This window comes from Panthera tigris, chromosome B4 (assembly GCF_018350195.1).
Source record: "Panthera tigris isolate Pti1 chromosome B4, P.tigris_Pti1_mat1.1, whole genome shotgun sequence".
Classification (NCBI taxonomy): Eukaryota; Metazoa; Chordata; class Mammalia; order Carnivora; family Felidae; genus Panthera; species Panthera tigris.
The window spans coordinates 62,534,458-62,545,408 of NC_056666.1; the positions used below are offsets into that span (position 1 = coordinate 62,534,458).

Here is a 10,951-nt window from a genome sequence, read left to right on the forward strand (position 1 = left end):
GAGAGAAAGAGAGACTCTTAAGCCAACCGCACACTCAGTGCCGAGCCCCACGAGGGGCTCGATCCCACAACCCTGGGACCATGTCCTGAGTCAAAAATCAAAAGTCAGATGCTCAACCGATTGAGCCATCCAGGTGCCCCTGAGCTGTTTTCCAAGGAGGTGGATGGAATTTTACATGGAACAAATGTTATTTACACTCATATTTGCCACAATCGGAAGGCTCTCAGTCTGTAAGGAATTGCTGTCAAGATTGTCAGTGAGAAAAAAAATGTTTTCACCCAACTACCTGCCCTATTTTTAAATGAGACACAGAGACTAAACCTAATAGAGTTAGAGATCCATAGAGTTGAGAAATAATCATTTCCAACTTCCAACTCAATACAGTCATTATTCCTTCGTTAAATACACTTTCATTTGGAACCTACTCTATGCTGAGTATGGAGGATACGATGATGAGCAAGACAAAGTTTGAAAAAATTACTCACCATCTATTACTCATGTTACGTTTTAGAAATTGATTAGGTTCTATAATAGAGATGCATTCAGGGTGATATGGGACCTGAGATATTTTGCTTTTTTGATGTCATTTCAAGTGAGTGGTCACTGAGATTTTTGCCTGGATGCTTTTGGTTATCAAAGCACCTATCCTAGTTTCTAAATACCAATTCTTTCTTGACTGAGCTGAATTGTCTCTTGGTTACAAGTATATTGAGTATAAACACCCAAAATGTTAGGCTGGTGCATTAATTGAATGAAGTGAGGTTAACATTGGGTTATATATTCTAAGCAATATTGAACACATGAAAAAAGTACTTTCCTCTTTCAGGGGAAATATGCCTCTTTCCATTTTTCTTCTTGAGAAAGTCCTATTGGCCAGTGTTTTGATTTATCATGTTTAATAGTAATATAAACCCTGAAAATATTCCACTCTTCTCTTTACTGTGAGAAGAACATTAATGCATGAATAATGATACATGGCAGCTTTCAGTTAGAAACACAAGAGGATTTATAGAGATTATGGCACATCAGGAACATTTGTCTAAATGCATGCCCAGATAATCTATGCAGGCTGGCCCAGTGTTGCTAGCTCTTTTTATATTTCACAAGAAGCTAGAAGTAAGATTTTTCAAAATATAAAATTTGACTTTTCATGTTGGCATATTACACATAATAGCTAATCGAAATAAGTTCACAAACTAGACCTGGCCCTGGTACAGCCCATTTGCCACATATGAATAGACAATTGTCTTAGTAACTCCAAAGAGGAAACTTCCCCTTTGGGGCTTACTCAGAACAAACATATTCCTTCGGTATTGCTTTCATTCATTCATTCACTCATTCATTCATTCATTCTTCCATCTCTGTCCTCATGCCAAACATGGTGCTAGGTGCTGGGTATATAGATGAAATATGACAAAGACCATACCCTCAAAGAATTTGTTCTTAGTTCCATCTTTAATATTCTCTGTGCTAAGCACTTTTTAAAGTTTATTTATTTATTTTGAGGGAGAGAGTGACTGGGGGAGAGGCAGAGTGAGAGGGAGAGAGAGAGAATCCCAAGCAGCTCAGAGCTGTCAGCTCAGAACCAATGCAGGGCTCAAACTGACAAACCGTGAGATCATGACCTGACCTGAAATCAAAAGTTGGATGCTTAACTGACTAAGCCACCCAGGCGTCCCTGTGCTGAGGCTTTTACCACACACTTAGAGCCTTGGAGAGTGATGTTTCCTCTCATAATCACCAGATTTTAACATTAGTCTGGAAGACTTAACCTCAAGAAGTATAAAACAATATAAATTTGGACACCATAAGGGCACTGAACCTAAATTCTCTTCTCTGAGGATAGGGACCTTGGGTCGTGTACTTCTCTCCAGGACTTTTGTGATTTCTGGAGCCATCCCACCACATATGGGCCTTCCTGATGGGGGACGGGAGGTTGGAGTTGCTTCCCCCAGTAACCCCCTGCCCTTTCCTTATCTCGTCTGGGTGGGCGGTACAGCAGTGAGTTATTCACACCACGGCTTAGTCTGGGTTAAGCCTCACTTCAGAGCAGATCCTACCCAGCATTTCATTTTTTTAGCCTCCGGTGGGAATATAATTACTTCCATTTATTTCAGTGGGAACAAAATGGAGTGGACAGCAAGCTCTCTTTTCTATTCCAATTAAATTGATTTGTTATCCTATAGTCTGAGATGTTCGAAATCTATAGGTTATAAGTTGTGGTATGTCAAGTGTTTAGAATTAGCCTATGGCGGGGCGCCTGGGTGGCTCAGTCTGTTAAGCGGCCGACTTCGGCTCAGGTCATGATCTCTAGGTCCCTGAGTTGGAGCCCTGCATCGGGCTCTGTGCTGACAGCTCAGAGCCTGGAGCCTGTTTCAGATTCTGTGTCTCCCTCTCTCTGACCCTCCCCCATTCATGCTCTGTCTCTCTCTGTCTCAAAAATAAATAAATGTTAAAAAAAAAAGTTTTTAGAATTAGCATATGTCATCAACCAAATTACAAATCCACCATAATTATTTCCAATCATTCCAGTAGGAATGAAAATGGAGTGGTCAACAGGATCCCTGTTCTGTTCTATTTGGACTGATTTGTCAGACTATAGCTCAGAGTGTTTAAACTTCTGGAAATTGTAAGTTATGTATATAATCAGGAATTCTGTAACATTTTCAGACTTTCCCAGCAGGTGGTTGTTATATTCCAGGTGTACCATGAAACCCAAGGTTTCCAGATCTATTCAGTAATAAGCCATGTTATTACAATTGTCTATTCTGTGTACAATTCTCACTTTTAGAAATGGAAGCATTTCTAAATGCACTGATATTTAACTTTTTCTTTGAAACTATGGAACATCTCCTAGAAAAATGCATACCTACCCAATATTCTGAACATAATTTTAAGATATATGAAACTATAGCAGGTAAAAAGAACAAAACTACAATGTTCTAATTACAGAATGATTGCCCTTCACTTCAAAACAGGAGGAAAGATAAGTATGGCCTCTACTGAAGGGAACAGCCCCATTTCTCAATATGAAAACAATTCTACTTTAAACGTAAAAGAAAGTTTTTGCAACCTTGAGGGAATTTTTAAAATATCTTTTAAAAATAAACTTAGGGGCACCTGGCTGGCCCAGCAGGTTAAGCATCCAACTCTTGATTTCAGCTTAGGTCGTGATCTTGCAGTTTGTGAGTTCAAGCCCTGCATTGGGCTCCACGCTGAGAGTGTGGAGCCTGCTTGGGATTCTCTCTCCTCTCTCTGCCTCTCTCTGCCTCTCTCTCTCTCTCTCTCTCTCTCTCTCTCTCATTCTCTCTCCCTCTCTCAGTATAATTAAATAAATTTAAAAAATAAAAATATACTTAAAAACATAAATTTTACCAAATTGATAATGTTCAATGAAAAAAAATAGAAAATGAAGATAAACCATCCCAAAATAAGATTATTTATAGCCTCAAAACCAAAGAGAACTGCTATTAATATTTGATGTCTCTTTACTTTTTCTATGTACATAACACATTTTTACTAAAATAATTATAATTACTAAAATTATTGAGCACTTAATATATTCTAATCATGTTAGATGCATTACCTTAATTAAACTCCGAACAACCATATTTGGTAGTTTCTGTTAATCTATTTTACACATGGTGGAATTGAGGCACAGAGAGGTATATTAACTTATTTGGCTAGGAAATGCCACAATTGTGATTTGAACCTGGGAGCCTGACCCTAAAGACCATGCTCTCTCATGGTATTAATACTGTTTGAAAATCTTTTTATTCACTTAAAAATTTATTTTGGACATCTTCCCATGTCATTAAAAATTATATAACTACATCATTTTAAGACAATTGTGTAGTGTTTATTCACAAACATGTATCAACTGAGGGCTGATGGGGGATGGGAGGGAGGGGAGGGTGGGTGATGGGTATTGAAGAGGGCATCTTTTGGGATGAGCACTGGGTGTTGTATGGAAACCAATTTGACAATAAATTTCACATATTTAAAAAATTAAATTAAATTAAATTAAACAAACATGTATCATTATTTGTTGAATGCCCATTATTTGTTGAATTCATGATATACATTCTGGAAGTTGAGTCTTTTCTTATCTACTTAGTGATTAGGTTAGAATAGAGTTAAATTGCTAATAGACCTTATATTTACTTGTTATTTCTTAGTGAGCCACATTTCTTCTCAAATTAAAAGAATCTTGAACTTGATTTTTAGAAGTATGCGCCAGTGTTGTATTGAGGAATATTTCCATCCCATGGCTTCTTACCTCCTCTTATGCTCATTTGGTTTCTGGGGACCTGCACAATGCTGGTGAGAGAGACAGACATCATGGTGTTTGGGAGTGTGTTTGGTTTATGATCTCGTTTCCCTATCCCAAAGCTAGAGAAACTCTTATTTTCCTATTTTTATATCAAGTAGGAGGAATAATGTACAGAGACGTTCTCTTAACACACTGGATTTCAAATTTTCATTAAAAATATAGTACTAAACCTTTTGTCCAAATGTAATCTAATAGGGGACCCCATTGTAATAAATATTATTTATTTTGCTAGTACAAATGTATAAACTCAAAGTTTTAACACTTATTTATTATAAAATCAATCGGTAAGAACCACAAAGCTTTTTTGGTGAAGAAAAAAGTTTGGAATCGAAAAATACCTGTTAGCTGCAAACTTATATCTGTACCCAGTTTATTTCAGTCTTTATTTTGGCTGCACAGTATTGAGAAAACTCTTGCTTCACACAGACAAGTACTTGCAAAAGTTTGTTATGGCTTACCATGAATTTCTAAATATTCTTTACTTAGATCCAGACATATGAAAAAAAAAGTTTTAAGGATTTTGGTTTCAGAGTTGTGTCCTTAAACATAAATACCAACTACTTGCATTATTTATCTCAGAAATAATAGTAGAAAGTCCCAAGCACTTATGATAACCACTATTATTTCTAAAAAAAATACTATCAAAATGTATATCAGCTTGATTGTGGTGATTACTTCACAATGTGTTTGTATATCAAAACTTCAGGTTATTATACCTTAAATATATACATGTTTCATCTGTCACTTATACTTCAGTGAACCTGAAAACATATGATCAAAATGTATCATGCTAATTTATTTAGTTACATCAAACCTAACTAGGCTTCCAGCAACGTAAGTATTCACGGAGCAGTTGTGTCTAATTGTTGCCTCTCATTGGAGTGTGTGTGTGGCTTGTACTCTGTTACACTACTTTACATGCACTGACATGGACAGGCCTGAGTGGTGAAGAGAGCTAGAACTCTATCTTCCTCATCAGGGACGCATTTTCGTTTAGAGTTTACATGAGGACACTGAGGTTTGTTGAGTTTAAGTGACTTGAGTTCAACCATGTAGGTGTGGATCTCTGTCATTATACTGTGAATCCTGGGCTCATTACACCTCTTTACAGCTTCTCCATGTGGATCCTGCAGCTTCTTGAGTGGGCATTTGTGGTGGCTGACTCAAGGCCTGGGTGGCCCTCTCTCTGAGCACCCCTAAAACCACTAGCTTTATCGTGAGCAGCAGCCCCTGACTATGGTGGTCCGTGAGCCTTGCCCGGGTCCACAGGTGTCGCTAACAGCCGAGTTGTACAAAATGTTAAGTACAGAGGGGGAAAAGAAAGGTGGTGGGAACGAGAAATGAGAAGCTGGTCCCGTTGCTCTTTGCTGCATCTACTGTGAGAATGAAGACCATTCTCAGCAATCAGGCTGTCGACGTTCCAGAAAACGTCGACATCACTCTGAAAGGATGCACTGTTATTGGGAGGCGCCCCAGAGGAACCTGCAAAGGGACTGGGATCACATGAATGTGGAACTCAGTCTTCTTGGAAAGAAAAAGAAGAGATTGACAAATGGTACAGAAAGAGAAAAGAACTGGCTTGTGTTTGCACTACCTGTGGTCATGTATAGAGCATGGTCAAGGGTGTCACACCAGGCTTCCATAACAAGATGAGGTCTGTGTATGCTTACTTCCCCATCATCGTTGTTATTCAGGAGAATGGTTCTCTTGCGGAAATCCAAAATTTCTTGGGCGAAAAGTACATCCGCAGGGTTCAGATGAGGCCAGGTGTTGCTTGTTCTGTACCTCAAGCCCAGAAAGAGGAGGTAATTCATGAAGGAAATGGCCTTGAACTTGTATCCAACTCAGCTGCTTTGACTCAGCAAACCACAACAGTTAAAAACAAGGATTTCAGAAAAATTTTGCATGGTGTCTATGTTTCATCAGCACACTGATGAATAAGCTGTCCAGCCAGCTACAGAAATGGCAAGATGCCAAATAATTTTTAAGACTGATTTGTGATATTTTAATGATGAAATAAAAGCTATATTGATTTGGGACTTTTTCTTAGGAAAAAAGAGAAAGAGAGAGAGAGAGAGAGAGAGAAAGAAAAAGAAAGAGAAGCTGGTCTCTTTGTTGAGAGCAGTGAGCTGGGATCATCTGAGGTGCGTGAGGATGACACCTCCAGGACTATCCAGACTCATGATGCTGGCTCCCAGCAGGTGGATACATGCCTGCCCGAGACCTGTTTTTTTGTGGTAATTCAGCATGAGAATTAGGTGTAATTATGACTTTCAAAGATCCATCTTGTATCCTGTGTGATTTGGCTTCAGGCAAGCGATCACAGAAGGAAAGCTCTTGTGTTTATCACATACCACAATCACATGGCTGTCTCATAGCTGAAAATATACCAATGAAAAGCCACACACTTTGCCTTAAGCTCGTTTTCCTCATCCCCAGATGCTGCACCCTCTTCAGGTGCACCATCCAACCTATACTTTCCTTACAGCCTTCGTAGACCCTCTTACTCCTTCTCAGCGCGGTGTCCTTGGGCAGATACTTGTGGCTTGACAAGAAAGCAATGCGGCAAATAATAATTATCAAAGACACCAGTCATTAAGCCTGTTAGAACTGATGACATCAGTAATTAAGCCTATTAGAAGGCCACAAACCGCACAGGAAGATCGGTTGATACTTTTTAGTCACATGTTCTATTCGTATAAGAACTATATTTAGCAGGGTATTTTCATTTTAAAAAATTAAGCATATGCATTTTTATCTGTAGTTTTTAATGATGAGAATGGTGAAAGCATATTAGAAGTTTAAGCACATACTGCAATTTTCTTCCCCTATTAACTCCATAAATAGCAGCCATTTGATGTGCAGACTTTTAAGTTTTTAATGGCAGTAATTATAAGGCCTTATCTCTTTTGAACTTTTTCTTTGTTGCAATTGATTTATTCTCCTGCCTTTTTGGATTCATAATTTTATCTAAAAAAAAAAAAAAAAAAAAGTTTCCTGACTTTATTCTCTTTGTCATGAAGAAGACAGACATGTTATTGAGTGGCAACAAGCTGGGATGAGTCATTACATTCTGATCACCTTCCTGCCAGGGCATGTAATCCTTGGAGACTTTTGAAGAGCTTGGCACTCTGTCGTTTCTCTGTAAATCCCAGGGAGTGAAATAGAGGCAAGGAGCCCCATTATCACTTTGACTCGAGCTTGCATTTGACTGCAAAGGCCCAGGAGTGCCCTGAGAGCGGTGAGTCAGAGGACCTCTCCTTACCTGGAATGAGAATGACTTTCCTCTCTTTAGTCTCAGCTGATGCAAGTAATTGCATTGTCTGCCCAACTTTCCAGAGACTGACCCTTTACCCCTCTTGATTCCCACTTCTTTCTTGTATCCACCTTATCTTTGCCTCCTAACTTCTTTCTGCTTTGCCTCACTGACAGCAGAAGGATTTGACAAGTGACTGCGCATGTGCTATCTAATTTGGTCTGGCCAGAGCTATTTTAATGTCCCCGTGAAGTGTGAAACTGTCCCCACTGAAGTCTCATCTCCTCTGGTCTCAGAACTCTCCAGCCCCCACTGTTACCTACACTCCTTTGTCTCTTCTTCATCCTGCCACTGTTGAACCAGGCAGTTTCTCAAAGAGGATAATTGTCTCTTTTGTTCTCTGAATAATCCTTCTTGACCTTCTTCATAATGAACTGACACAAGCCTTATGGAAGGGATAATACTGCCGGTATCTGGTTCAGAAGGCCTATAACTCATAGTTTCAAATTCTGTGCTCTTCAACACATTTGATGCTTATACCCAGCAGCTCTGCATATGGATATTGGGGAACATCATCAAAAAGAAGTGACTCTGGGCTGGGCCCAGGGAACTGAAAGGCTCTTCACTCCCTCTCCTGTCCTTAGAATGTACTTCCCACTTGCCTTTCCCTCTCCCAAAGGCTGCTCCAAGGACATAGCCTTCAGCTGGCGATCTGGTATTAAAAACACCTACAAGGCATATGTAACTGAGCCCAGTTAGGGCCTCTTTATAAACTTTGAAGATTTGGAGCGTGGGCACAGGGATCCATTTGTCTTGCTTCCGGCCCAAGACAAGCCTCACATGTAAGTTCTCTTTGCTATTATTAAAACTGTCAAGTACCAGCCTAGAGTGGCTTTCCTCTTTCTTCAGTCTCTCCCTGCCCTCCACGTATGTGGGACAGTTGCAGATTATACCAGGAAAGCTCCAGAGAGGATTGGAACCAGTGGAAGCATTCATTCATTCAAAATGTACCCTATGTGTCTGGCAGTTTACTGAACGTTAGGGATAAAGCCAAACACAAGGTACCTATGATTCCTGCTCTCAAAGAGCAGACATTACATAGTAGTTACAGTATAGTTGATCATAATTGTGCTGCAGAGGGAAAGTTCAGAATGCCATGAAAGTATATCGCAAGGAGACTGGCCAATAACAGTCAGTGTTTCTTGAACACTGACACCTACTACCCAAGTCTCACAACAATCCCGTGAGACAAGGGTTGTTACTGTTTTCATTTTACAGAGGAGGAAACTAAGGCTTAAAGAATAACCAACCCAAAGTGAACCAGTTGATGAGGGATATAGCCAGAGTTTGGACCCAAGTTTGTATGTCCCTATAGACTATGTCACGAATCTGTGTGCACCCCTACTCCCGTGGAAGGTACTCAGGACAAGAGTCAGGAGACCTCCTAGCACATCTACTGTCAAGGCTTACATCTGTACCATGAAACAGTTATGTTAGCTCAAGTGTTTTCAGTGTTTAGAGGGTCATGGGTTTGGGGCATGGGCACATAAAAGGTGGTAAAATTTTAAGATGTTCCTCTCATAGAGGGTGGATCTAGACAGGCTCTATGACTGCTTTGACTAACAGAAAATGACAGAAGCTTCACTGTGCTCATTTCTATTCATTCATAAGACACTGGAAGCTTCTACTTCCTGACTGTTGGAATGATCATTCTGAGGGAGGTCAAACACCAGGTAAGAAGTCTGAGCACCCTGCGATTGCCATACTATGGAAAGGCTATGTTGAGAAAGAGAGACACCCAGCCTACCTTAGCTGTTATATCCATTGCAGCCCAGACACAGAAAAGAACGAAGAAACCATTTTGGTCATTCCAGCCCCGCCTGATTAAACAAGGAGAAAAGTTGAGGAAACAAGTTGACAGCCAGAACCAAGGCCCTAGGCATGAACAGCAGGCATAGCTATTTGAGTCACTCCAGCTGAAGTGCCAAACATCCTGGGATACACACAGGTTGTTCTCCCTGTGCCCTACCTGAATCCCTGACTCAGCACCGTGGGCCTAATAAAATGCTTGGTGGTTTATTCCACTAGATTCAGCGCTGGTTTGTTATACAGCAGAGAATCTCCTTTGAGAATCTAATATAAGCAAAATCGCCATGTGATAGTATTATTTAGAAACATGGAAGCAAACACCTAAAAAAAAAAAAAAAAGAAAAACGATGTGGACATTCCTCAAAAATTGAAAATAAAACTATCATATAATCCACAATTCTACTTTTGGGTATTTTTCCAAATGAAATGAAAACACTAATTTGAAAAGATACATTCGCTCCAATATTCATTGCAGCATTATTTACAAAAGCCAGGACATGGAAACACCTTAAGTGTCTATCAATAGATAAATGGATAAAGAAAATGTGAAAAAGGTGATAGATAGATAGATAGATAGATGATGGAATATTATTCAGCCATAAAAAAGAAGGAAATCCAGCTATCTGTGACAACATGGATCGTGCTTGAGGGCATTATGCTAAGTGAAATAAGTCAGAGAATGACAAATATTGTATGATCTTACTTATATGTGGAATATAAAAAACAAATAAGTTGGGGTACCTGAGTGGTTCAGTCAGTTGAGCATCTGACTCTTGATTTTGACTCAGGTCATGTTTCCAGGGTTGTGGGATCAAACCTTATGTGGGGCTCTGTGCTGAGCATGGAGCCTGCTTAAGATTCTCTCTCTCTCACTCTCTCGCTCTCTCTCTCTGTCACTCCCCAGCTCATTCTCTCTTTAAAATAAAAAATAAAAAACAAGTGAATAAAATCCAAACTCATGGATACAGAGAACAGACTGATGACTGTCACAGGAGTGGGGAGAGAGGTGGGTGAAATGCATGAAGGGGGTCAGAACATACAAACTTGCAGTTATAAAATAAGTCATAGGATGGGGTACCTGGGTGGCTCAGTTAACATCTGACTTCAGCTCATGTCATAATCTCACAGTTCACAGGATCGAGCCCCACATCAGGCTTTGCAGTGCAGAGCCTGCTTGGGATTCTCTCTCTCTCCTTCTCTCTCTGCCCCTCCCCCACTCACACTTTCTCTCTCTCTCTCTCTCAGAATAAACAAACTTTAAAATAAATACATGAAATAAAATAATTCACAATAAAATAAAATAAGTCACAGGATGTAATATACAGTAGGGTGACTGTACTGTGAATTTCAAAATTGCTAAGAGAGTAGCTCTTAAAAGTTCTTATCACACACAAAAAACTGTTTGGTGACAGATATTAATTAGACTGTGGTTGTCATTTCACAATATATACAAATAACAAATCATTATGTTGTACACCTAAAACTAATATAAT

The 10,951-nt window shown here is 39.5% G+C and overlaps 1 pseudogene; it reads left to right on the forward strand.

The window, feature by feature from the left end:
• The first annotated feature begins 5,717 nt into the window (after positions 1–5,717).
• Positions 5,718–6,267, forward strand: LOC102962596 (annotated as a pseudogene).
• Positions 6,268–10,951: the final 4,684 nt, after the last annotated feature.